This window comes from Dipteris shenzhenensis, chromosome 33, assembly GCF_047967505.1.
Source record: "Dipteris shenzhenensis isolate YYH24624 ecotype China chromosome 33, Dip_SZ_1.0, whole genome shotgun sequence".
Classification (NCBI taxonomy): domain Eukaryota; kingdom Viridiplantae; phylum Streptophyta; class Polypodiopsida; order Gleicheniales; family Dipteridaceae; genus Dipteris; species Dipteris shenzhenensis.
The window spans coordinates 19935953-19963365 of NC_141628.1; the positions used below are offsets into that span (position 1 = coordinate 19935953).

General features: G+C 41.8%; 1 pseudogene; it reads right to left on the reverse strand.

The window, feature by feature from the left end:
- Window positions 1–4263: 4263 nt before the first annotated feature.
- Window positions 4264–5574, reverse strand: LOC147879799 (mannan polymerase II complex anp1 subunit-like; annotated as a pseudogene).
- Window positions 5575–27413: the final 21839 nt, after the last annotated feature.

Here is a 27413-nt window from a genome sequence, read left to right on the forward strand (position 1 = left end):
GCCAACAGGGCAAAGGCTCCTCTAGAGCTCATTCACATGGACCTCTGTAGAAAGATGGAGACGGAAGCTTTGGGTGGTTCCTACTACTTCATGATGCTAATTGATGACTATAGTAGAAGGATATGGATATACTTTTTGAAGACTAAAGACGAGGCTTTTAGTAGGTTCAAGGAATGGCATGTAATGGTCGAGAAAGAAATGGGGAGGAAGGTGAAGAATTTGAGATCAGACAGAGGTGGAGAGTTCACATCAATTGAATTCAAAAGTTACTGCAAAAGTCACGGATCAAGAGGCAGAAACCCTCGCCACATACATCACAGCAAAATGGAGTAGCAGAATGCAAGATGCGTGTCATCTACCAAATGGGCCGAAGTATGATGAAAGGGAAAGATTTGCCAAAGACTTTCTGGGCTGAAGCATGTAACACTATAGCTTACATCCTGAACTGTAGCTACATGAAGGCTGTGAATGGGATGACACCACTGCAAGCCTTTTCTGGTAAGAAACCTTCAGCTGCACATTTCAGAGTTTTTAGATGTGACTGTTTTGTGCATGTCCCTGATGCTACCAGGACCAAATCGAAACCGATGAGCCGAAAGTGTATTTTCTTGGGCTACAGTGAAGAGGTGAAGGGTTACCGTCTCTATAACCCTACTACCAAGAAGGTAATTGTAAGTCGTGATGTGGTCCTCTTAGAATAGCCACATCAATTAGTGGAGGATGCTTCTTTCCCAGACAACCAAGACCAGGATATCCAACCAGTACCACCACCAATAGCAGACTGGACTCCCCCAACAGTGCTTGGGAGGATTCAAGACAAAGAAGATGAAGAAGAGCTTGCAGAACCACAAGGGCAATGGCCATTCCCGAAGTGGGCAAAGCAGCTTTTGGATGGTAAAGAAGCTCCACCCATTGAGGAGAAACCATCTGAACACCGCCGGTCCAAGAGATTAGAGAAGCAAAGAAGGGTGTAGGAACACTTGGTCAAATATGCTTTGATGAGAGAAGTGATCCGTGCTGATGAACCCAAGTGTCTTGAAGAGGCACAGGGCGATGATAGGTGGATGGAGGCTATGCAATCAAAGTATGGCTCCATAATGAAGAACAACACTTGGGACCTTGTGGATCGACCACCAAAATGCAAGGTAATCGGAACCAAGTGGGTGTACAAGATCAAGTACAATCCGACAGCACGTTGGATAAGTACAAGGCTTGGCTCATGGCAAAAGGATTTGCACAGGTACATGGTTTTGATTATCAAGATACTTTTGCTCCTACAGCTCGACCAACCATAATTTGCAGTGTTTTGGCTTTAGCTGCCCAAGGAAGTTGGCCCGTGTTTCAGATGGATGTGAAATCCATCTTTCTGAATGGAGATCTCAAGGAGGAGGTATACGTGGAACAACCGCCAGGTTTTGAGATCCCTAGTTCAAAAGGTAAAGTTTGCAAACTGAAGAAGGAACTTTACGAGCTGAAATAGGCCCCACGAGCGTGGTACCGGCAAATTGATGCTTACTTTCTGGAAAATGGATTCAGGAGGAGCCCATCTGATGCAAATTTGTATATCTTTAGAGAAGGAGGTAGGTGTATGATCGTGGTCCTTTATGTGGACGACCTTGTCATAATAGGGAACCATGAAGAGAAGATCTTGCAGACGAAGCATTTGCTAGGAAGAGAGTTTGAAATGACAAACTCGGACTGATGCATTTTTGTTTGGGGATTGAAGTTTGGCAGGAGCTGAAACATATCTTCATTTCATAGCTGAAGTATGATGGAGAGATACTAAAGGCATTTGGCATGGCTGAGTGCAAGACACTTTGTACCCCTATGGAGGTTGATGAAAAGCTCTCAAACGAGGATTCATCACCACTGGTGGATGAAGCAAAGTACAGAAGGCTTGTGGGCAACTTGATTTACCTTTGCAACACATGGCCCGACATCAGTTTTGTGACTGGTGTACTAAGCAGGTTTTCCAATAAGCCCCTAGGAGGGCAGGGATGCAGGTGCTGAAATACATCAAAGGCAGACCTGATTATGGCATCACCTATACCAAGGGCAACATCTTGATTGGATTCTGTGACTCAGATTGGGCAGGAGACATGGACAGTAGGAGATCAGTGACAGGGTACTATTTCTCACTTGGATCTGGAGTTGCGTCATGGTCAGTAAGAAGCAACCCACATTTGCTATTTCTTCTACCGAGGCCGAGTACAAATCTGCATGCTTTGCTTCTTACGAGGTAGTATGGTTGAGGAGGACTTTGGGGGACATGGTTGCAGTGCAAAACAAGCCTATGCAGTTGTCATGTGATAATCAGAGTTGCATGGCAATTGCAAAGAACCTGGTCTTCCACGCTCGCACAAAACACATTGAGATTCAATATCACTTTGTATGCGAGCTCATCATGGATGGAGAGGTCGACTTGGTGTACTGTCCGACTACAGAGAATGCTGCGGACATCTTCACGAAGTCTCTTCGAAGAGACTTGCTGGAAAGGCATCTTCATCAACTTGGCATTGGGCCGAAAAAGTAAGTTCACTTGCGGGTGGACATTGAGGGGGGGTGTTAGATATCAATGCTCCACTCTCGTCGTGTAACTATGCGGGACCCAGCTAACTCTACTTGTAAGCCCCCCATATGAGGAGAAGGCTTTTGAGTAGCCTGGTTATCTGGTAGGCCCTGGTTTGGACACCAGATGGGGGCCATGTGTGGTCTGATGGCTGGATGACTTCAGATAGAGTTGGCACACCGCCAACTAGGCTACATGCAAGTGCGGGAAGGCATCCCTTGACTAACTGCACTGAGGGTAGACAGAGCATTTCTCGAGGTAGCCCACTCTCAGGTTGTGGGGCCCATTTGGAGTCTCAGATGATCGTGGATGGCTCTAGGCCGAATGGATACTGTAGGTGAGTTTCTCTATTTTGCGCACCGGTTCTATCGTATGGTCGGTGGCCTATGACCCCTAGTCGATCGTTTTGGATGGACAAGGTCGGTCACCCAATTGAGCCTAACTGACTACGATTGGTGGCTATATAAAACCAAGCTCGTGAAGCACCCCTTAGGGTTAGGGTTAGGTTTTGCCCCTAATGCCGTTAAGGTATGGTGCAATTTACACCATCCTCAACACACTCCACAAATTTTAGGGTTCAAGCTAAAGTTTGTGAAGAATAAATATTAGTATTTACATAAATGGCCAAATGTTGCCCACCAATTGTGAGATTATAGGTCGTGTTTGAGTCGTGTTCTTTGCTCCAATGGCAATTATCAAATGCACATATGTGCAATCACATCTTGCTATTGCTTTGCAAGGATTCTCCTTTCTTGTCATTGTTTTTCCCTTTACAAACATTGCATAAGTTTCTTTTATTACCCTCTTGATACTGTTCCATTTTTATCCTTGCTGTGCAATTTATTTCTTGTACCTGGACCAACTTTTCATCTTTTCTATCTCATAGCCTTTGTTTGCTTTTCTTGCAAGCCATGATGAGCTGTGTCTTGCCATTGATGCCATGGTGAATGAACAGTGAACTACTAGAATAGGCCCACCAGATCATAGACTAGCTAGCTTGTGAGGCAAGCAAAGAATAGAAGACAACTTCGGAGTAATGAAGATAATGCCAAAACCAAAGTGTGCACAAGAATGAGGTCATATCGAGGTGCGACTGCACAGTGCAGGTTGCAAGATGGCAGGAAGCCATAGGATTACTTTAATATTCAAAGATTTGTAATGCAGCAAGAGGTCTGAAAATCTGAAAGTGTATGAGGGTAGCAAATTTTTTAGCCATCATGGTTTTCCCCTTCGACAATACATGTCAGTGAAATTGGATATACCGGTTGTCCCCAAGTAAGTGCAATGTGGCATAAAATGCTTCAAAACACAAATAGGCCAATGGTCATGCCATCGGGCTTCATGGCATGTATTGTGAAATGCAATGACCGTATACATGCTTATGAGCCCTATAGCAAGTAATTTCATGGAAAAAGAAACAATAAAAAATTGTAAATACCATATCTAATTCCATGGGGTTCTTTTGAGGAACTGATGGTGCTTAGTTCAGACCAACCCGAACAAAGGGTCTAGTTGGATTTATTAAAAGATTTTTGCCAATGCACAAATTGTACATTTTCAGATTCTTCCATTCTATGGTGAATCGATACCAATTTTATCAATGTTTTACATTGCAGTTATTATGGTTTCAGAAGGACTAAGATGATTTGCATCACTCACTAATGAGCTAACAAATTATCATAATAAAATATACATCATATATCCCTTAAATCTCCACAGCAAATTTTTAGATAAGAGAGAGCCATGAGAGGTAACCTGGGGAAGGTGACCATGAGAGGTGGGAGCTTAATGTAATTGGGAAGGCCCCAAGACTGGTAACCTATGGCGAGAGCAAGCTTAGATAGAGCCTTCATTTATATGGCCTTTTCGAAGGCCATATGCAAGAATACTAGCCCTTCTCTGTGCAAATTTGCTCTGACCAATAGCACCATCCCTCCCACCCCATCCAGCTTCACCATTTCTTCCTCTCCCCCTCTTAGATCTCCTTGCATTTTCCTTCCAGTGTAGTACTCTGCATACCCCTCAAACAACACCTTTAACTCTATGTTCTTTAGGAAGTCCAGCAACTCTTCAGTCTCCTGCTAATTGTTTCTATCATACAGGCTTTCCTCTCCTTCGCTTGTCCTCCTCTAGAAGTTGTTGGGTGCTATTATCTACTTGTGTGGCCTGCTGAAGCTTATCAAATCTTCGATTAGCATTGGAGGATAGAATGTCACATCCGAGTCTATCCACAGCACCCATTCATACTCGGGAAGCAAAGTTGACATTAAGAGATAGTTTTGGCTCTTCGCTAAGAGGGTATGCCTCATTAACTGGTTGCCCAATGAATGAATATCAGACCAGGAGCTTCTCGGATGATAGTGGAAATCCTTTTTTATCAGAGTGATTCTTATGTACTATTTGTACATCTCCAAAGCCTACATCTCTGCTTCGAAGTGTTCCTTCAAACGATGGTAGGCCCCATCACTACTGTTAAAGATGAGAAATCCAAGAGATACCTTGTTCCTCGGACACACAAGTTAAACGTCACACATGTACATATGTACCAGATGAGTTTGGGGTTTTCAAAAATCTTCAGGCAACGTGTGATGTAGTGCCCCTAAAAATAGAATCCATCATGTCCACCATACCCTCGTCATCAACTAGCACATCCGGGAGACTATCCTTCAAAGTGTGAAGGTATATGTGCACCTCGCTACCCTCCTCATCTTGTCTCAAGGTTTCCTGTAAATATAAGATTCTATCTCAAGGTTTTGTGTCATGTACGCATGTAATATTAATGATGAACTCAAATAGCATTGACTTGCCAATGATCCATCACCACGTGCACCACCAATGGTGGGTATTGGAGTGGTCTCCTCCCCATACAACCGCAAGTGGCACATGACAATATGGCGTTGATGTTGTACTTCTTGCTTGCAATGAGTGCAATGAAAATACAACCTCTCCATAATCCACTCCGTGCTCCCAAGCATTGGTGCATCATCTGACAAGCTTCCACTCATCCCTTCCATATGCACACCCCAAAATCACAACACAAAATGATTACAATCCACTCAAGATCCTAAAAATAGCCACCCATGAGCTTTATGCCTCTTGCTAGATTAATTAGAGCCCTATACCATCAGTATATACTGACGTTTGACCCTGTTCTATTGGTATATACCAACACATGCATAAGAGAAAAAGAGAGAAAGCATATGCTTATGCTTATGCATGAGCATATGAGCATATCCATGCTCATATGCTCATGCATAAGCATAAGCATAGGCAAATTCATATGCTTATGAAAAGAAGAGAAAAAGAAAGGAAAAAAGAGAGGGGAAAAGAAGAGAAGGAAGAAGCAAAAAAAAGAGAAGGAGTGCATAAGCATAAGCATAGTCAAATGCATATGCTTATGAAAAGAAGAGAAAAAGAGACGGGAGAAGAGAAGGAAAAAAGAGATATGAAAATAAGAAAAGAGAGGAAAAAGGAAAGGGGAAAAGAAGAGAAGGAAGAGGGGAAAAGAGATTGAAAGAGGGGAAAAAGAAGAGGGGAAAAAAGCATAAGCAGAAGAGAAGAAAAAACATATGCATAAGAGAAAAAGAGAGAAAGTATCTGCTTATGCTAATGCATGAGCATATGAGGGAAAGAGGGAGGAAAAGAGGAAAAGAGGGGAAGAAGAGGGAATAAGAGAAGAGAGGGGAATATAGGGTTCCTACACCCATCACTGCAGCTAGTGCTTAAGGCGCTAGCTACGGGCCAATGCAAATAATGAAAATATCAAAAGGAAAAAAGAGAAAGCACTTTCTTACCTGAATAGTCCCGCTCGGTGTTTTATGGATGACAGCTATCTTTATGTACTCTAGTTAGTGGCTCAGTTAGTATGCCACCTTAGTTAGCTGAGTTTGGTTTGAGACCCACATATAGGGTTCACCTATTCTTCTGTACTGAGGGAGTTCTTTTGGCTTTCACAACTAAGAAGAGGAAAACTATTTTCAGCCTCCACCTTTGTGTGTATTCCCCCATTGTGTATTTGAGAAAGCCGCAAGTGAGACTCCTTTCTTCTCTCCCACTCTCTTCACATGGTATCATAGCCCGGTTTGTGGTAAGGAGCTTAAGAAAGCAAACCAGGTTTGCGGTGTCTTGGTAAGAGCATTAGTGTTGCTTTCCTTTTTCGAGTTTGGGAGCAAATCTCTATAGGTAGCACAGCCGGAAAGTGCAAGAGTGCACTGTCTCAGATTGGGATGCCCTTTGTGGTGTGGCGAGAGGGTAGTATATGTTGCGGGTGTAAGCGAAGCCCTCGGTGACATTATTATTTTTTATTCGAGGCAATTTCTGGGCCCATTTTGGTGGCATAAGTTTTCCACAGGCACTCAAGAAAGTGCCTTGTTTTTGTTGTGCGACCACTATTCTACAAGTCAGTGAAAAGTTATCATAGAAATTACATTGTATGCCTATGCGCAGAGATATTGGGAGTGACAAAATCATTCATATTGCTTGTTGATGCATAATCGTCACTAGGAAGTGATTGTGTGGTTAAATACCACTTTCGTCAGTTTTGTAGTTTTAGCCGGAAAAGTAATCGAGACCAGAGGCTAGAGGCTAAGTATGGTGACGCTCAAAGGCCATAGAGAAAAGGAGATCATGAGGGCGAAGGGATGTCATAGGGGTGAAAAAGGAATTAGAAGTGGAGAGAAGGAAAAGGGAGACTATGACACAAGGGGCAAAGGAGAGGGGGAAGGGAAGCATGTACATGATAGGAGGAGGAATGTTGAGATGTAGACATCAAGGGAAGAGAACCATACTTTATTTGAAAGAAGGGATGAGAGGGAAATATCAAAATACTAGTTAGGTGGCCTTACAAGAATGAGCGTGTCTCATCAAGGAATAGCCCCTTCCTTTTATAGCCAAAAGAGGGGGTCTCTCCTCATTAATGTATCCTCCCACATGCATGGTGTGTGTGGAAAAGTCTCCCATGTGGGCTAGGTGGTTACACACTCTCAATTGTGTGCAACAACCCTTTGCCTCAATTTTCCACATAAATCAAGCCCCATATCTCAAGTCTATGATACTCCCTTGGTCTCTTTCCAATTTTATAATAGGTTCAAACCTCTAGGAGGACAAGTGGAGGGTTGGCACAAGGAATCTTGCCACCTCATCCTACTTTCCCATTATTTAACTTGCTCTCTTGGACCTTCTATACATCCCCCACATGGGCCTATCCCATATGGAGGGAATAACTCAATATAATAGCCATCTCCACCTATTTTATATTGCTTCTCCCATGGACTTTGAGCCATATCTCACTAAATGCAGCCTAGGTGGAGGGGTGGCACATGGAGGAGCCATGCCACCTTGCATTTTATAATATTACTATCATGGATTATGTACAACACACCTTATGGGTCCTCTTACATGGAAGGGTGGCACATGGTCATGCCCTGCCACCTCAACCTTGGGCCCTATGCACACCATAGTTTATTATACTATTGCCACATATACAAACACACATACATATTAATGCCTTTTTCCTTAGACAATTTTATCCATAACAGTTCCCCCCCCCAGGCAGGGAATGCATAGCATTTCCATGCCTGGGTCCATCTCGCACAAAGAAAGGCTTGAGGTAACGCTTGTTGATCACCTTCTTGCCATATGGTCCATGCAGCTCTTGAACTTGTACAGACCCATTGCTACATTCTTTGATGACTTTGTATGGACCAGCCCATAGTGGTAGAAACTTCTTATCCATTTGGTGGTCCAATCTGCTATCAAAGCATAGCACAACATCCCCCTCAACAAAGTGTCTTTCCCATCCCTTGCGAATCTTAGCATCCAATCGGGCCTTTTGTCGATTCTTTTGGATCTCTGTTTGGTGTAGTGCAAGGCGTCGGGTCTCATCTAACTTCTCAAGTTGTACCAATCTAGCCTCTACATGTTCATCTTCTATCATCCTCTGTTCCTGTGCCAATCTCAAGGCCGGAATCTCTATCTCTAGTGGTAAAACTGCCTCAGTACCATACACCAACTCAAAAGGGGTGTGACCTGTAGATGTTTTATGAGTGATGTTGTAAGCCCACATGGCTTCAGTGACCTTTTGATCCCATTGGCTCCTGTTCCCTGCGGCCATTTTTCCCATGGTTTTACAAAGGAGGCCATTGGTCTGCTCTGTTTGACCCATGGATGCTGGATAATAGATGCTAGAAGTGTGATGATTAATGCCCATGCGATCCATGAGTAACTCCACTGCTTCATTTAAGAATGGACTCCCATGGTCAGAGACTATCTCCATGGGTGTCCCAAACCTTGTGCACATACGTTCAAATATGAAATTTGAAACTGCCTTGCCATTTGCAGCAGAGAGGGCGATAGCTTCAGCCCACTTAGTGACATACTGAGTGGCTACCAAAAGATACTTCTTTTTGCGGGCAGTCATGGGCAAGGGCCCAACAAAATCTATTCCCCACTTCTGAAACGGATGGATGGACATCACTGGGTGATGTTGCCCGGGACACAAATCCTTCATACCGAAGAATTGACATGGTTCACAGGTTTCGCAATACAAAGTGACATCCTTGAACAAGGTCGGCCAATAGTATCCAGCATGTAAAATCTTCTTAGCTGTATAGTCACTGGCATAGTGGCCTCCACAAAATCCATCATGATAATGCTTCAATACCTTAGGCACTTCATCTGCATCAATGGCCCGTCTGAGTACCCCATCCATGCCTTGACAGTACAACAACCCATCAAGGAGGGTGTAGCGCCTACTATCTCTACGGATCTTCTTTCTCTCATAGCTAGTACTTTCTAAAGGAAAGGAGAAAGCAGTCAAAAACTTGTAGATACCACCATACCAAGGATCCCCAACTTCTATGACTGCTACAAGGGTTACATCAAGGCACTCCTCTAAATCAATCTTGAAAAGCATTCTTCAAGTTGGAACAACCCCCTTTAACAATTTTGAAAGAGAAATCATATTCTTGTAGAACTGCCAACCATTTGGCCAACCGGCCCATGGGATTTGGTGATTGAAGAGCCTGCTTTGCAAGACCAGTGCCAGTGAGTATAAAGAAGGACTTTCCAGCCACATAATGCTTAAATTTCTCAATGCAAAACACCAAAGACAAGGCATGCTTGTCGGCCTCTGAATAGCATCGCTCAGTGTCGAGCAATTGTCGAGAAGCAAATCGAACGGGGTACATGAACCGCCGATCCTCCCCTTGCTGGAGAAGAATACCTGCCAGAGTGTGCTCACCAAACCCAAGATTGATATAGAAGGTCTTTGACCAGTCTGGATTGCGTAGAATGGGTTCTGAAGCCAGAGCATTCTTGATTTGTGCAAACCCATGATCACAATCCTCATCCCAAGAGAAATCAACCCCATCTTTTAATAGCATAGTCATGGGCCGTGTTAAAGCAGCATATTGATCAATGAAGCGGCGATAGTATCTTGCTAGATTGATAAATGAGCGTACCTAATGTTTGTTGGTTGTAGGTGGGGAGAGCTTGAGGATGGTTCTACCTTCTCGGGGTCAGGCTTGATGCCCTCGGATGAGACAACATGTCCCAATAACCTCCCTTGAGTGGCTCCAATGGTGCATTTCTCAGGGTTGAGATTGCCATTTGCATCATTGACCCTTTGGAAGGCCAATCTAACCTTCATGATGTGCTCCTTACGTGACGAGAATATACAGAGATCATCTAAAAACACCTCCAAGAAATCCCCCAAATAAGGAGCAAACACCATCTGCATAAATCTTTGAAAGGTAGCAGGAGCATTGGTGAGGCCAAATGGAATTACTTTGAATGAAAATGTCCCCCAGGGTGTGGCAAATGTGGTTTTAAGCACATCTTCCTCGACAAACTTGATTTGATAAAACCCAGAGTAACCATCATAGAAAGTATACATCTCATGACCACTTACCTTCTCAAGAATGAGGTCTTGAAAGGGCAGAGGATGATGATCCCTCTTGGTGGCAGCATTGAGCTTCTTATAGTTGATGCAGACCCGCCACTTATTGTTTTTCTTTGGGATGACTACCACTGGTGAAACCCATTCAGTATTGTGAACCGGAACAATAAACCCAGACTCTACAAGCTTCTGCAACTCTGAGCGCAAAGCATCGGTCTGCAGGGGCCCTAATCTCCGATACTTCTGAGCCACAGGCTTCGCATCAACAGGCTTCAGCTCTATCTCGCAGTCACATGGCGAAGGTGGTGGTAGCTAGTTGCAAAGAGATCAGGGAAATCTTTGAACATTTCGAGAAACTCATCTTTCTCACTTGGAGTGAGATCTGGAGAAAGCATTGATTCGAGCTGTTGAGGACTAGCTGTTATCTTTTCTACAGGTGGCAGGGTCGGAGACACCCCCATCATGTAAACTTCCTCCTCTGAGAGTTCCTCCCACCCGTCTCATTCTTCCATGGACTCAGACACTGAAGATGAGATAGTATCACTGTCATGCTCCTCTTCTTCTTCCGGTTCCATGGCACTAGGTTGCACTGGGATCTTCTCCTTCGAAGCACCAAAAGACATGTGTCTTGTCTTCCAATAGCTGACTGTATCACTCTTTCTCAACCATGGTCTCCCGAGTATGGCTGGTAACTTCTGCCTGTATCTTCAATGTCCACTACATAGAAATTGACAGTGGTGGTCAACCCATTGACACTGATGGGAAAATCCTCAATGACTCCCATGGTGGCGAGTCGTCGACCATCTGCTACCTTGATTCGAGTGGAGGAACGCCTTGTACATTTCAAATTCAATTTCTTCATGATTCGGGGCACCATGATATTACATGCACCTCCCCCATCAACACACACATTTTTGACACGGCAATTATCTATGATGACATCTACTGTATGTGGGTGCCGATCAATTTCTTCAGAGATAGAAGATACCTCTCGTACCTTTCCCTTTTTCTTGCTCTTCCTTGTTGAGAGACCTTGCTACAGCTCACGTCTCACCTTAGGGCTTAATGCGATTAGTTGAGGGAGTGTGATGCTCAAAGACCGATGAGCAAGGTCCTGAACGACCGAATAGTCCTCTTGCCCTGAGCCGATGGGAAAATCCAAGGGTGACCACTTACTCCTGCGATTTTAGTCTTCTCTGTTGGTGGGTCTGTCATCTCAGCATCTGAGGGCTCTGAGAAGGACACCTTCTTCCTGGGGCGGCCTGGTCCACGGTTTGGAGAGGGGTCCGAGGTGGCACGACTTCTTTTCCCGAGGTCGAGGATCTCTACATCAGAATCCTCAGTGCCCGACTCACTTAGAAGATTCACCCTTGGAATATTGGGACATTCTGTGCGATAATGACCCTTCTGGTGGCACTCGTAGCATACAACATTAGCACGGTCTCTTGGAGGGCAGTTGGCTTGATTTCTGATGCCCACCATCTCAAGCCGAAGATCATTCAGGGCCTTGGCTAGGTCATTGACTCCAGGTTCTATTGCAGAAGGGGCCTCTTTAGTTGGAGGGGCCATGGGAGTAGAGAGGAGGGGGGCTCGTGGGCGAGGCTAGGGAAATCTTCGAGGCGGAGGGTGAGGATATCCACCTTGTTGAGGGTAAGCATCTAAGGGAGGACCATAGATTTGAGGTGGAGGCAGTGGATACATCCCTGATGAGGGGTGGGGGTATGCCCCTAAGTTAGACCCCCTAGGTTGTTGTTGCAGGAGTTGAGGGGGTTGCAGAGGGACAATCATCTTCGTTGAAGCGGGGTCAGACTGAACTTTATCAAACTTTTGAGCAATCTCATGTGCTAGCACCATAGTTTCTGGATTCTCCCATTTAAGCTTGAGGCGGAATTCATCACTCGCTCCTGCTACAAGGTAGCCCAGCACATGCTGAGTCATTCCAGCTCAAAATCCGGCATTGTCCTCCTGTGTGGCAATCAAACGGTCCAGGAGCACGGCCGCTCGATCCACATATAAACGTGCCGTCTCACCTTCTGACTGCTTCAAGTTTGCCACCTACAGGTACACATTCTCCGGCTCCTCTTCTTTGCCGAAATACTCAATCATTGCTGCTGTCAACCTTGGCCAGCTTTGACAAACGTCTTCGGCTTGCTTCTCATACCACACTTGAGCGAAACCCTCTAGAAATGTGGGAAGAACCAATAGCCATCTGTCTTCAGTAAGGAAGTTGAGAGAAACACAATGGCGCTTGAAGGCCACAAGATACTCATTTGGATTTTCTTCTACCCATCCACAAAACACAGGAATGTCAGCCATGCTTGGAAGATGGAAAAGAGGGGCTTATCTATGGATGAACAATAGTAAGAGGAAGCTTGAATTGAAAATCGGGTGAAGATACATCCAAAAACCACACATAGGCAGGGTAGGGTGTGACTGGTGTAGTGTGAAATATTACACGAGAAGAATCTTCAGCATAGAATAGCACATAGACAATCTTAAAAGGACCAACCCTCATGATATCACATCGATCTTTACAAGTGAGGGTTAGAGGCATGGCATTGCATGAGGTTGTTCATCAAGGCAAACAAGAATGCCATGACAAATGTCAATAGTTGGAGAGCTTGCACATCACCTTCAGCTTCTTCCAGTTCTTGTAGTCGCCATGCTATTTCTTCAAGGGGTGTGCGGTCTGGCATCCTTCTTTTGAGCAATGTCCTTGAGAACCCTCCTGATGATCTTCCGAAGTCGGTGAACTCGTATCAAGTATGCCCAACACTTAGTTTCATGATGACCACAACCTTTGCATTCCTTACAAATGATCACCCTCCTTCGTGGCTTGCAGCTTTGTTGGGGTGGTGCTTCCACTTGCGTCATGCATGATTGAAGTACAAGCGTCACGTGCCAAGAAATCAGCAACAAGATTTCGAGCTCGGGGGATATGCTGAATTTTTATATCTTCAAATTGGTTGCAAAGTTCCAATGCTTGTTGATGTCGTGGAACCAAGCCTTTGCTCCGCACCTTCCACCTTCCAAAGACTTGTTCACACACTAGTTGAGAATCTCCTTGCACCTCCAATTTCTTGGCATGATGTTCTTGTGCCTTTTGTAGCCCAAAAATGAGCGCCGAGTACTCAGCTTGATTGCAAGTACTTACGGGTGAAGACTTGCTATAACAATACTCCTCACCACCCGGTGAAGTGAGCTTCAGACCCACACCAGCCGCTTTGGTCGAAGGTTTGTAAGCTCCATCAAATTGAAGAATCCAAGATGTCATCACACCAAGACTAAAATTCGGACATCCCAAGTTTCTCGGTAGTCCAAGATAGGTAGGAGGAGAGGGTGGGGAGAATTCAACACTTGAGCCAAACATTCAGCACCAAATAAACTTGCAATCCTTTGTTGATAGTTTATCTTAAGCCCAAAAAGAATTACAATTTGAAGCTCAAAATGAGGCACAAAAGGTTGATTAGGTATAAATGGATTCCTTGGTCAAAACATTACCAACCATAGCCGAGGCCTAGAAACCTTTGTAATGAGATTGTGAATAAACCATTCAGGACGAGCTTATCCACAGGAATCAACAAGCAAATGCGCCAAATCTCCCCCCAAGCTTGGGGAGCATCCCACCCTTCGATGAAGGACACCGTTTTAATTACCTCTAAAGCAGCAAGTAGTTCGATCACCGCACAATGAGTAGAAGTAAAATCAAAATCCTCCCAGCGTATCAATAGTTCTTTACCATGAATCATCCATGGTGTATCATTCCACCCATCATCTCCTTCAACAATGCACTAAACAATCAGCCGTTGAAGGTCGACATGAAGATCAAGGAAGACATCTCGTGCATTAGTAGCCGTAAGGTTCGGAGGAATAGGCACCAATTCCTTAAACGCGTCGAGAAGTGACATAAATGTCCACCCTTCTCGTGTGGCGTGCATCCATGAAGTGAGCTTTGAGAAGTTCTGAATCGGCGATCTAGCAAGAGACGTGGATAGTGCACATAAAATGAAGTATTTTTGCTTTTTACAGCAAGAGCAAACTCCCTACGGTTAGAGAGTTACAGTTCCCACGATTTCAATATATGAACAAAAATCATTACATTTTTACCACTTCCAACTTGTTGGCCCAATGATAAGACTTTCTTTTGTGAAGGGGGAGGTCTTGGGTTCCAATCCTACTCTTTAATAAAAAGAGAGGAGAGGAGAGGAGAAGGAGAAGAGAAGGAGAAGAAGAAGAAGAGAAGAGAGAGAGAGAGGGGGCGCGGGATCTGCTGTTACAGTTTTGCACGAGCTCAAAAAATTGCCTGCGACCAGAAGCCGCAGCAGTCCAGAGAATGTCGCGCAGGTGAACGTAGAAACTATCCGCAACCAGAAGCCACAGCAGTCTAGAGAACTGTCGTGCAAGTGAACACAGAAAACTGTCCACAACCAAAAGTTACAGCAGTCCAGAGAACTGTCGCGCGGGTGAACGCAGAAAACTGTCCGCAATCAGAAGTTGCAGCAGCCCAAAAAAAAACTGTCGCACAGGAGACTCGCGAATCAAATGCACGCGCAGTAGCTTAGAAAGAGCACAGATGGTATAGTTTTGTAGATGTGACCCATACGAGTAGAAGATTCGCCACTAGCCGTGGAGATTCGTATCCTAGCAGCCACATCAAAACTTTTAGCCAGAAAAGTAATCGAGACCAGAGGCTAGAGGCTAAGTATGGCGACGCTCAAAGGCCATAGAGAAAAGGAGATCATGAGGGCGAAGGGATGTCATAGGGGTGAAAAAGGAATTAGAAGAGGAGGGAAGGAAAAGGGAGACTATGACACAAGGGGAAAAGGAGAGGGGGAAGAGAAGCATGTACATGATAGGAGGAGGAATAATGAGATGTAGACATCAAGGGAAGAGAACCATACTTTATTTGAAAGAAGGGATGAGAGGGAAATATCAAAATACTAGCTAGGTGGCTTTACAAGAATGAGCGTGTCTCATCAAGGAATAGCCCCTTCCTTTTATAGCCAAAAGAGGGGGTCTCTCCTCGTTAATGTATCCTCCCACATGCATGGTGTGTGTGGAAAAGTCTCCCATGTGGGCTAGGCGGTTACGCACTCTCAATTGTGTGCAACAACCCTTTGCCTCAATTTTCCACATAAATCAAGCCCCATATCTCAAGTCTATGATACTCCCTTGGTCTCTTTCCAATTTTATAATAGGTTCAAACCTCTAGGAGTACAAGTGGAGGGTTGGCACAAGGAATCTTGCCACCTCATCCTACTTTCCCATTATTTAACTTGCTCTCTTGGACCTTCTATACCTCCCCCACATGGGCCTATCCCATATGGAGGGAATAACTCAATATAATAGGCATCTCCACCTATTTTATATTGCTTCTCCCATGGACTTTGATCCATATCTCACTAAATGCAGCCTAGGTGGAGGGGTGGCACATGGAGGAGCCATGCCACCTTGCATTTTATAATATTACTATCATGGATTATGTACAACACACCTTATGGGTCCTCTTACATAGAAGGGTGGCACATGGTCATGCCCTACCACCTCAACCTTGGTCCCTATGCACACCATAGTTTATTATACTATTGCCACATATACAAACACACATACATATTAATGCCTTTTTCCTTAGACAATTTTATCCATAACAGTAGATTTGCCCTTGTGAGGCAGAAGTTGTGTTTTTTGCAGTGACAAAGTATTTTTGCAATGTTCTATAATGGCATATGATGCTATTTCACAGATAGTCACTGAAAAGCTTGACAAGAACAACTTCCAAGCATGGAAATTTAGAATGATGAATTTCCTTAAGGGAAAAGGCTATTGGGAGTTCATTATTGTAAGAACCAATTATTCCTGATGCTCCCAATCAACAAGACTTGCAGGCATTTGAAGGCTGGCATGAGAGAGCTAGAAAAGTTATGTATTGGCTGTCTATCAGTATTTCAGGTTCTATGATTGTGCATATTCAAGATGCAAGCACGTCGAACAAGGCATGGGATACTTTGACAAAAATGTATAGCACAAATATGCAAGCCAGGAAAATGCAGCTCAAGCAGGAGTTGCATAATGTGCAGAGAGAAAATATGAGCATCAATGACTACCACATGAAGGTGAAGAAGATTATAGATGCACTTGCTTCGATTGAGTTGCCAGTGGAAGATGATGATTTAGTTTCTTTGACCTTGAATGGTCTAGGAAAGGATTATGCACAGTTCTGGACATCCATTGCCATCCGTGAGAGTTTTCCTAATTTTGGGGAGTTGATTGCTCTTCTAATTTCTAAAGAGCAGAGAAATTATGGGGCATGTTCTTCAGGAGGAACTTCAAAAGAAGCTATCTTCTACTCAAATGCTGGAAGAGGTAGAGACAGAGGTAGAGTAGGCCGATCTGGAGGCCATGGCAAAAATCAAAATATGCAACAAATTCAAGAAAACTAGTCCTATGGAGGAGTACATGGTAACTTTAGAGGCAGGGGGAGCCAAAGAGGTCGTGGTGGATGGTAGAGAGGCCAAAATGCAAACAGCAATCTTGAATGCTACTACTATGGTAAAATGGGTCATATGTTTAAAGACTGCTATAAAAAGTAGAATGACATCATGACTGGAAAATTGTAGCAAGGCAATTATGCATCCTCTAGTAGATAGGGTCATGACAGAAATGGGCATCTGTTTATGGTGCAGCACATGACCAATTATGTGACAAGTGCATAAGAAACCAATGATGTGTGGTATGTTGACTCAGGTGCATCAAACCACATGATAGGTCATGCAGAATGGATGTAGGATGCAAGGAAAATGGAAAGACCAGGATTTGTTAGGACTGGTGATGATACTGCAAATCCTATTGTGTAGATTGGTAAAATTCCTTTGTCTATGCAGGATGGAAAAAAGAAATACCTCTCTGATGTATTTCATGTCCTGAATATCACCAAGAACCTGGTTTTTGTTGGTCAAATGGTTGAGCAGGGCTTGGAGGTCAGATTTAATCCTCATGGATGCTTTGTTGAGGATATGAAAAATAAAGGTTGCTTGATAACAAAAGGGAAGAAGAAGGGCAGGATGTTTACATTGGATGCAGACATGCCTGAATTGAGTGCAGCAATGTTTGGGGACCGGTGTAGTTGCAGATATTAATATCTGGCATAAACACATTGGTCATGTTAATGTACATCGACTTAAATTAATGCAAGCCCAAAATATTGTTGCAAGATTGCCTAAGTTCAAGGTTGCACAAATGCATAAGGTATGTGAAGCCTGTCAATTCAGAAAATAGGCAAGGAAACCATTTCCTAGACATGTTCAAGAGAGTAAGAGGCCATTGGAATTAATCCACTCGGATGTGTGGACTACTAAAGATGCATCTATTGGAGGCTATCATTATTTTGTCACTTTTATTGATGACTATAGTAGAAAAGTTTGGGTGTATTTTATGAAAAAGAAAAGTGAAGTGTTTGGGCATTTCAAAGCTTTTAAAGCTATGGTTGAAAAAGAAATAGGCCTGCAAATAAAATGCCTAAGGTCAAATGGAGGGGGAGAGTACCTGTTAAATGAGTTTGCAAGTTTCTTGCAAGAGCATTGCATAAAGCAGCAATATTCATGCAGTCATACCCCACAGCAAAACGGAGTTGCAGAAAGGAAAAATAGGCATATTGGAGAGGTATCTCATGCCATGCTCAACGAAAAAGACATGCCAAATTATTATTAGGCTGAAGCAGTTGCTACAGTAGTCTACATAATGAACAGGACTCCCACTGTAGCAATACATGGCATGATGCCAGAGGAGAGGTATATTGGTAGGAAACCAGAAATTTCTCATTTGAAAATTTTTGGTTGCATTGCCTATGTTCATGTGCCAGATGAGTTGAGATCCAGGTTGGATCCAAAAGTTGAGAAGTGCATCTTTATTGGTTATTCTCTATAGCAGAAAGGGTATAGATGCTATAGCCCTTCTACTCATAAGTTTACAGTGAGCAGAGATGTTGTTTTTGATGAGATGAGCAGCTACTATAAACTAGTAAATGTGATTGATGATGTAGATGCACAAAATGGTAATGCTGCACAGAATTCACAGCAACAATCACAAAATATTAGTGGACCTGTAGTGTCCTCTAGCAGTGGTTCACATACTTGGCCATGGATAGGCAGATTGAGATCAGGAGAATCTCCTCAAAGCAATGCAGATAGTGGTATGCAAGTATCACGAAAAGAAAGAGAAAGTAGATCAGCCCATGGTTGATGCAGGTCACTCTTATGTGGATGGTGAATCCAATGGCTCAGAATAAAGTCTTCATGATGAGTTGGGTATTCCTTTTGTTGTTACACCTGGAGTAAGGAAGACAAGGGATCTTTTGAGAGCACTTAGTAGTGAGCATATTTTGTGCAGGTCTACTAGAGCTAGGTATCCTATGGATAGGCTAAAATATGATGGATTTACAGCCATTCACTATGCCTATATGGTCAAAGTGATACATGAACTAGAACCCACTTCTTTCGAGCAAGCCATAGAAAAAGAAAAATGGGAGAAAGCCATGGATGAAGAAATGGATGCCTTGGAAGCAAATGCTACATGGAAATTGGTGCCTTTGCCTAAAGACAAGAATGCAATTGGCTGCAAGTGGGTTTATAAGGTGAAGCACAATGCAGATGGTTCTGTGAATAGTTGATACAAGGAAAGATTAATTGTCAAGGGGTATGCACAGACATATGGCATTGATTATGAAGAAACATTCAGTCTAGTTGCAAGGATGGCAATCGTAAGAGCAGTCATTGCTATGGCTACATCAAAGGGATGGTCTTTACATCAGATGGATGTAAAGAATGCTTTCTTGCATGGTGATTTGCAAGAAGAGGTCTATATGGAGCAGACACCAGGTTATGTTTATGCTGTTCATCCTGAGTTTGTTTACAGGTTGAAGAAAGCCTTGTATCGCTTGAAGCAAGCACCCAGAGCATGGTCTATCAAGATAGGATAGTATCTTGTCACTATTGGCTTTTAGATTTCCAAGGCAGATCTCTCACTTTATGTGAGAAAAACAGAGAAAGGCATTATGCTACTTGTCATTTATTTGATGATTTGATCATCATAGGTGATAGTGATGAAGATATCCTTCATGTGAAAATGCTATTGAAGCAGAAGTTTGAGATGAAGGATTTGGGGGAGCTAGATTACTTTTTGGGCATTGAGGTGATTAGATCCACAAGTGGGATATGGCTCTTGCAGAGGCAGTATGGATTGCACATGCTCTCCAAATATGGGATGACAGGCTGTAAGCCTATTTCAGTTCCTTTGGAGCAGAATGTGAAGCTGACTGCAGATGCAGGTGAGCTTCTGGAAGACCCTACTATGTACAGATGCATAGTAGGAAGTTTGATTTATAGGACTATTACCATGCCAAACTTGAGCTATGCTATTGGTTTGGTAAGTCAGTTTATGTAGGCTCCAAGGAAACCGCATTTGGATGCGGCTAGATGCATACTGAGGTATATGAAGTCCACATTGCAGTATGGACTATTTTATGAGACTGGGGTTCAGATACAGTTGCATGGATACACTAATGCTGATTGGGTTGGTAGTATTTTTGATAGACAATCTACTAGTGGATATGTGTTCTCTTTTGGGAGTGCTATAGTCACTTGGAGCAGCAAGAAATAGCCTACAGTTGCCTTGTCGAGCACAGAGGCTGAGTACAAGGGTGCAGCAATGGCTGCATGTGAGGCAGCTTGGTTGCATAATCTACTTTATGATATGCATAAGTCTACAGATGGGCCAGCTGTCATTTATTATGACAACATGAGCAGTATACACTTGGCAAATAATCTAGTCTATCATGCTAGAACAAAGCACCTTTCCCTCAAGCATTATGACAACTCAAGTCCACTTGCTTGTGCACATAGTTGATGAGGTGGCTATAGCAGGTACCGTTCATAGTCGATGGATGTTTTTTCTCGAGCGGTTTATGAAAACTTTAAAGGGGTTTGTAAGACAAAGAGCAAGATCGGAAGCAAGCATGGCAGAGGGATGGCTTGTGCAAGAGTCATTAGTATATATCACAGAGTTTCTTGCATCCACAGATCTTGATATGACACATCGTCCCACTGTAGAGAGAGATAATGTGGATGAAAAATGGTTAAAAGAAGAGAAAGATGAAGAAGACTCAGAACTTGAGGCTGAAGATGATCAAGATGATTTCACATCAATCAAAAATCTTAATCTGCATCTTAATGAAGCAGTTACAGATGATGATGTGGGATATATCTGGGGTCAAAGGATGTGGTTTGTGAATGCCAAAGATGTGGAAGCTGCAGCTCTCTTTACTAATAGCCGAAGCCTTGATATATCCTATGCAATGCAAATATACGAGGCTTTGAGATATGGTAAGAAATCTGTGGCAAGCAATGTGGTCTTGCGCCCAATAATGTTTTGTCCAACCAAAAATAGTTTTCTGGATCAAATAACATTTACAGGGCCTACACATTTCGAGGAAACCTTCAGTCGATTCTTTAAAGTCACTCTTAAAAATATTCCACATGAACAAGGAGAAGAGGCACAAGTTGAGAATATGCTAAAGGAAGTAAAGAAGGAATTCCTCCTTCATTGTAGATTCTAGCCCATTGATGGTCAACATTGGGCTTATGCTTGTAATCAGATCGCAAGGGAAGCAAAGGAGGACAAAAGACTCACTTCAGAACAATTTGCAAAGATAGGTTCATAATTTCCATTATTATCCTGCAACAATCTATATATTCAAGCATGAGATCAAGTATTTGATTGAGTCCGAAAGACTTAATCAAATACTTGATTAAGTCTTTCGGAAAGATTATGTCCATGGAAAGCGTAAGATATCCTCAACATCAGAGGTCTTATAGAAGGCAAGGGTTATATGGATAACATTTGGTTCTCCAAATCCTGATTTGAAGCGAAAGGTCACAAAAGCAGACGCCGACACACTCACAAACTTCTATACTTCTTTGAGTGCAGTTGTGCCTAGGGGAACTCAAGAGCGAGAAGAAAGTATGACAAGCCTCAAGGTGGTGAGGGACAGATATGCCGACTGCACTTCTATCATATTTCGTCCTGTTGAAGTGTTCAATGAGATGCCTGAAACGTGCATTGCTTGTGAGTGTGGACAGTTGACCTATGAAGCTCCTTTGTTTATCTCCGGCAAGTCAAAGGTAATGGATAAGAAGGAGTTGATGGCAAGGATCTGGAGGCCTATAAAGTACTTACTGACAAGTATGCATCCATGGTAGCACAAAAAATTTTAAAGAAAGAATGGTTTTTTGGAAAAAAAGACAAAGACCACTGCATGGAAGAATGCATCAATGTACGAGTGAGGTGTGATGCAATGCATAGTGCCATTAAGTATTTGCTGTCAGAGAAACAAATTCCACTTACTCATTGTAACATTGACTATAATGTGGTGAAGCATATAGCTTCTTTGTCAACACCCAAGGTAAAGCTATGGGCAAACAGGTGGATTAAAAAGAATGAAGATGGGTCAGAAATAGTAACCTCTTATATGAGAAAAGAAATCCCACAACAGGTGGTTGCATATGTGGAAAGATTAATCAGTGAGATAAGGATGCCGACAGATATGCACCAAAGCTTTCAATTCAATGTAGAGGTTACGGCAGAGTCTGGAAAGCTTGTGAACTTCAGGGGAATCTCAGAAGATGACTTCTTCAAGAATGAGTCAGCATGGGATAAGCCACAACTATTCTTTATCAATGAAGTTTCTAGCGATGATATCCATAACTTCATTGATAGAATAGTATATACCACCATTAGCAAAGTGGCAATTTGCAACATTGTCATTTTTGTTGATAAAAAAGACAAAGAAGCCATGCAGGTTACTCTAGAGCGAGCATATTCATCAGATTTGAAGATCTATAGTGGTGTTTATGCAGCGAAGAGAGGAAAGAGAGAATGTGGCATAGCAATTCAATCTCTTGAATCATTCTTTTTGTGTATGCGGAGTCCCAACCTTGATCACTCCTTACAAAAGAACATAAGAGGGAATTCAAATAATTTGAGATTGATGCTAGAACTCAGGGGGGTCACTCATCATATGTAACCCTATCACGTGAGTTCAACAGAAGGATTTTTTGAATTTCTAAAATTTACAGAAATAAATATACATAAGGGACTATTTAAAATAGTTTTGGAAAAAATTTACAGATTTGTATAGAAAAGGGGTACATTTTATTCATGAAATTTTTTACAGATAAGGGACTTTAAATATAGGCCTTGAACGCACGTGATATAGAGGGTTTATACATAGTGACCCCCCCGAATGCTAGAAGAGCAAGATATTCCTAGGTCCATACATTATCAAAAAAACAACTATGGAAGTCCTGCAAAAAGTGGGAGTCTCTTGCTTACCATGATGGAGAATTCGCTACCGGTAGGTTGGGAGGTCACCTTGTGCAGGATGGGATATTTATTTGAGGATCTCCTTAGAAAAGGCAACTCCACAAATATTATTGAAAATAAGCATTTCATGGCTTATTTTCAGCTTCAAGGACACCGATGACATGGATGATTACCTTGAAGATCATAATGTCCCAGTTGATGATGATGAAAAGATGGACTTACATGACCCGTTCAGAGAGAGGTTGGTGGATGAAGACAAACATGATGATGCCTTCTTTGATAATTATGGCTCGCAGGGTTATGAAAAAAGGCCACTACGACAATACTTAGCGGTATGAACTCTCTATTTCTCAACTAAATACAATTTTTTAAATAAGATTTAAATTTAAAGATAATGAATCTAATCTCTCATATTTGTTTACAAGCAATAGAGGGAGAAGAAATGGATGAAGTCAATACGGAGGCACTCCCTTCTACTTCAACAATGCAACCACCTCTAAATTTGATTGAAGAATCAAATTTAGCTGCATTGGATAAAATGGAGAGCTCATTTGAAGTTAGGATCGTTTTGAAACGAGAACCTCAGTATTTGAGCTTTGGTAGAGAGGAGGTTTCAATCCTCTCCAATCCTTTAAAAGAGGTTAATGACAATGTTATCCTGGCCATTCTCAGGTAACGTTTGTTTATTTGTTGCTACTTCAATGAGCTAACATTTGTTTATTTATTCACAGTGTAGTTATATATCAGTTTCCTAGTGCAGAATGCAAATCAATTCTATGAGCTAATGTTTGTTTATTTCTTGGTGCAGTGTAGTTATTTCTCAGCTTCCTAGTGCAGTGCAGCATCGTGTTTACATGCTCGATGCTCTCCTTTCTTCTATTCTTAGCTCTCCTAAAAAGAATATAGAAGATGTTTGTACCTGGTTAAGCCCTTTGAATTTAGATGGGGTGCGAGTCATCTTAATGCCTTATCATGAGGCGTAAGTATCAACTCTAACCTTATTTTTACTATTTCTTTGGCAAGTTTGTGTAAAACAATAATCATTTTTATTCTGGTCGTGTAGCTCACATTGGAGTCTGATCTTCTAGGACCTTGAACTCAACCGTTTGTGGTTTGTGAATTCAATGGAAGGCTATCATGCCAACTCCCCAAGGTAATTATTCTCTTAATATTTTTGATACTTTCTTATTTTGTATCTTATGATCATGACATATTAATATATTTAATATGTCATGATGGATAGTGCTGCATATCGGCTAGTATCTGCTATCAGAACAACCACGGAGCAACAAGATCAAGTAGAATTCAAAAGACGTCTGCCAGTGGAGCAAAAAGATGGACACAGCTATGGGTGGAGAGTTGCCTACAACTGCATGTTGTTTCTTAGAGAGATTTTTGATTTGGAGTTACCAGTCAAAATGGAATCATATACAGAAGCCGATCTGCTAGCATTTCGGGCTGAGAGTATTCAGCGTCTAATTACTACCATTGGGAAACAACCTGAAAATATGACTACATTGCAGCATGTATAAAACCTTATCTTTATACTTGTATGCTTGTTCAAGCCTTTAATTGGGCCTTTAATTGGGATGTGTAAATCTCATAACTTTTTTATATTTTCCTCCAAGAGGAGAAGAGACTGAGTCTAATGAAAGCATGCTATCTTTATACTTCTATGATTATTCAAACCTTTATTTTTATTTGGGATGTGTAAATCTCATAACTTTTTAAAATTTTCCTGCAAGAGGAGGAGAGACTCACTCTAATGAAAGCATGTATGAAACCTTACTTTTTAAATTTTTTCTCCAAGCGGAGGAGAGACTCACTCTAATGAAAGCATGTATGAAACCTTATCTGCTTGTTTAAGCCTTTATTTGGGATGTCTACATCGCATAACTTTTTTATATTTTATAGCAGAAGGAGGATGTAGAAGACATAGCAAGTGAAGAAGAATACGATGTAGACTACTCTCTCAATAAGATGAGTCATGAAAATATGAATCTATTGGAGCAGATTGGAAGTTCATTCACCGCTATGTTGTTAATTCGACAACAACCTCATTTTTTTGAATTTGGTAAAGAAGAGATTTCAATCCTCTTGAATCCTAAGAAAGAGGTTAATGTCAAAGTCATTACAACCATCCTCAGGTTTGATGCAGCCTTTTCCTTTGCTTTATACTTTGCTTATTTTGATTAAACCCAAGAAGCTAATACTTTTTTTTTTAATATAGTAATGTTGTAGAAAATTTTCCACAAAATATACAAAGCATTTCATATATGCTCGATCCTCGTATTTCGGAAGTGCTTAGCAACAAAGAAGAGACCATAGAGGATGTTTGCAAGTGGTTGAAGCACGTTCCTATGAATGATGCACGAGTTATTTTTACAGCATATTATGAGAAGTAAGCATCAAACCCTACTTGTTTTTTCTATTGCATTGCTAGAATTGTCTCAAACACAGTAATTATTCTTTATTGATAATGCAGCTCACATTGGAGTCTGGTAGTCGTGGACATCCTTGCGAAGAAGTGCTTCTTTGCCAACTCAATGACATCTGTCCATGGCAATGTGTTAGAGTAAGTATAGACTACACTTGTTGTCACTTCTTGACATGTAGATTGATATGCAATGCACATATTCACTGATGTTATATGTTTTGATGTGCAGATCAGCTCGAAAGTTAGTAGGTCCTATTGACAAAGTAATGCGGCAATGTGACTTGGCACAACAAATATAGTATATAACATGTCAGGTATCACATCAAGAGAATAGCCACATCTATAATTGTGGATGGAGGGTGGGCTACAATTGCTTTTTGGTACTTGGTCAAATTTTTGAGATACAAAATGACACCACACTATCAACATATACGGATTTGCATCTCTATGCATTTATAACATCTACCATTCGAGCAATCATTAAGGGCGACATTATGGACCCTCCCACAAGGCAAATAGATAATGGCTCAGAGGAGTGCGAAATGAATGTCGTCAAAGAGTCAAACGGGATAGAAGACCTCAACTCTACAAACATGGCTTCATTGGAAGAATTGGGAAGCTCTTTTAATGTTAGGGTTATGATTCAACATAGACCTTAGTATCTTGAATTTGAAAGATAGGAGATTTCAATCCTCTCTAGAGCTTCAAATGAGGTCAATAACAATGTTATGATGGCCATTCTTAGTTTTGATACAAACTTTTTCTCTGCTTGATAATTCAATATTTTGACTAAATCTAATAAGTTAATATTCATTTATTTGTTGGTGCAGTATAGTTATCTCACAATTTGGTAGAGCCGTACAAAACCGTGTGTATATGTTGGATTCCCTCCTTTCTCCTATACTTAGCGATAGCAGAAAGACAATATCCGATGTTTGTAAATGGTTATAGCCTTTATATTTAATTGGCATGCAAGTCCTATTTATGGCATATCACGAGATGTAAGTATCATGGCAACCTTTATTTTCATCTTATACTGGCAACATTGTGTTAAATAATAATGGTTCTTAATTATTCGTGTAGGGAACATTGGAGTCTGGTGGTTTGGGACCTTGAAGACAACTATTGTTGGTTTGTTAACTCGATTGCAGGCATTCATGGCTCAGTGCAAATGTAAGTATTCTATTAATCTGTTGTTACTTCTATATTATGTAACTTATGTAATAGACACACTAAGTTTTTTTAATATGTCATGATGAGCAGGTCGATTGAGAATTTGGTATCTGCTATCAGAGAAATAGGATAGTACAAAGACTCGGTAGACTTCCAAAAGCATTTAGTAGTAGAGCAGGAAGATGGGCATAGTTGTGGATGGAGAGTTGCCTACAACTGCATGTTGATTTTCAAAGAAATTTTCTCACTTAAGCCACAGATCTCATTGGAAGACTCTTTGGAGCTCAAATATTCAGAGGAGGATATACAATTGTTAAGGGTTGAAATCATTCGAGACCTAATTGCTGCCATTAGAATACAACGTGCAACTGAAGCACTATCAGAGCTTGCATTTAAGGAAGAGGAGACTGAGTCTACTGTGAAAGCACTGCACAGTACAGAAGAAGTAGAGACCCAGTGTACACCTACAGCACCACAACCTCCACTGGAAGCATCAGAAGAGTTGCCACAGCCTCCGCTTGCATTTAAGGAAGAGGATACTGAGTCTACTTCGAAAGCACTACATACTATAGAAGAAGTAGAGACTGAGTGTACATCTAGAGCACCACAGCCTCCATTGGAAGCATCAGAAGAGTTGCCATAGTCTCCACTAGAAGCATCAGAAGAGTTGTGATGCATGTATGATGTGTTTGTAGTTTTTATTGATTATACACCAATTTGTGACTTATTACTTAAGTGGCATTTACTGATGATATTTATATAATTATTTCATGCACACAATTTTATGATATGAATGTGTAATGATGTGATTATTTGGAAATAAATCCTTGTGTGATGAGAATTTTGATATGAATATGTGATGATGTAATATTTGTAATATATTTCGATCTTCATGCACACAATTTTATGATATGAATGTGTGATGATGTGATTATAAATCTTTGTGTGATGAGAATTTTGAT